Here is a 2,166-nt window from a genome sequence, read left to right on the forward strand (position 1 = left end):
GACTCCATCTCAAAAAAAGAAAAAAAAAATTAGCTGGGTGTGGTGGCAGGCACCTGTAATCCTAGCTACTTGGGAGGCTGAGGCAAGAGAATCGCTTGAACCTGGGAGGCAGAGGTTGCAGTGAGGTGAGACTGCACCACTACACTCCAGTCTGGGGGACAAAAGTGAGACTTCGTCTCAAAAATAAAATAAAATAAAAATAAAAATTTTTAAAAGTAATAAAAACACATTCACAGAACTCAAGTAAACCATGTTTAAAGACTCAAAAGGAAAGTGTGATGACAATGAATCAAAAACAGAGAATCTTGATAAGGGGGTAGAAATTATTTTACTTCGTTTTATTGTTTTGAGACAAGGTCTCACTGTCAACCAGGCTTGGGTGTAGTGGTGCAGTCACAGCTCACTGCAACCTTAACCTCCCTGGGCTCAGGTGATCCTCCCACCTCAGCGTCCCAGGTAGCTGGGACTACAAATGTGTGCCATGATGCTCAGCTAATCTTTTTTGTAGAGATGGGGTCTAGCCATGTTGCCGAGGCTGATCTTGAATTCCTAGACCCAAGTGATCCTCCCGCCTCGGCCTCCCAAAGTCCTGGGACTACAGGTGTGAACCACTGCACCCGGCCATAAATAATTTTTTTAAAAAGGAATGAAATTCTAATACATGCTACAACAATGGATGAACCTTGAAAACACTATGTTAAGTGAAATAAACCAGACACAAAAAGACAAATATCGTATGATTCCACTTATATGAGGTACCTAGAGTCGGAAAATTCATAGAGACAGGAAGAATAGAGGTTACCAGAAGCTGGGGAGATGGGGGAATGGGGAGTTATTGTTTAATAGGTAGAGTTTCTGTTTGAAATGATGAAAAAGTAGTTCTGCAAATGGAGAGTTATGAGGGTTGCATAACATTGTGAATGTACTTAATGCCACTGAACTGTAATGGTTTGACTGGAGGCCGGGCGCGGTTGCTCACGCCTGTAATGCTAGCACTTTGGGAGGCCCAGGCGGGTGGATTACGAGGTCAGGAGTTCAATACCAGCCTGGACAAGATGGTGAAACCCCATCTCTACTAAAAATACAAAAATATTAGCCAGGTGTGGTGGTGGGTGCCTGTAATCCTAGCTACTCAGGAGGCTGAGGCAGAAAATTGCTTGAACCCGGGAGGTGGAGGTTGCAGTGAGCTGAGATCACGCCACTGCACTCCAGCACTCCAGCCTGAGCGACAGAGCAAGACTCCATCTCAAAAAGAAAAATATATATATATACACACACACACACACACACACACACACAAGTAATTACATTTTAGAAAAACAAAGAAAGACCTATAGCAGTCTCAGAGGCATATATATGCTTGAAAACTGCTCACCTCTGAGTGAGAACAGTGGGGGGTTCTGTGGTGTTCTTGCCAGGACGGCTCCCCCTCTCCCCACTCCCAGCTGGATAGCTGCAGAGGTTCTGCCATGGTGGGCACACCTTAAGGGCTGGCAGCTTTACTGCCAAAGGGAGCTCATTTGATTGGGAGAAAGGGATGATACCCATGCCCAGCAATGTCAGTGCAAGTGACAATTTTAGTGGCAAGCGAGTAGGAACCTGATGTATTTGCAATTGGGTCACACATATTAGTTTCATTTGCAGCAGAAAGCAGAGACAGCCCAAGCTACCCATACGCTCTAGGCTGACCCTAAGGCTGCAAGCACAGAAAAGATCCCAAAGGACCAGACCTGGCTGACTGAAAAATAGCCTGAACTTTGTGCTCTCCCACCCACACCCAGATCCACTGGTAGAGGACGGAAATCTCCTTGGCTCAAGGTGAGTGAGCCCAGCCTCTGTCTGGCTGACCTAAGGCTACACAGACACAGGGATATTCCTAAGAATTCGAACTTGAAAACAAAAACAAGAATTTTTAAAAATGAGGCAGAGACACCAGTGGGCACACACCAAGGCAAATTATAAAACAAACACAAAGCAATGACAACAACCGCCTATGGGGGGCATTAGAATCCAGTTCAAACGCAAGGGGAAAAAAGTAAGCAGTGGAAAGTCACTGATCATCCCCAGATGTTGCATATAGCAAGACAAAGACTGAGCAGCTGTTAAAAACACATTCATGGCCAGATGCGGTAGCTCACACCTGTAATCCCAGCACTTTGGGAGGCC

Source organism: Colobus angolensis, unplaced genomic scaffold (genome assembly GCF_000951035.1).
Source record: "Colobus angolensis palliatus isolate OR3802 unplaced genomic scaffold, Cang.pa_1.0 Scaffold128, whole genome shotgun sequence".
NCBI classification, from domain to species: domain Eukaryota; kingdom Metazoa; phylum Chordata; class Mammalia; order Primates; family Cercopithecidae; genus Colobus; species Colobus angolensis.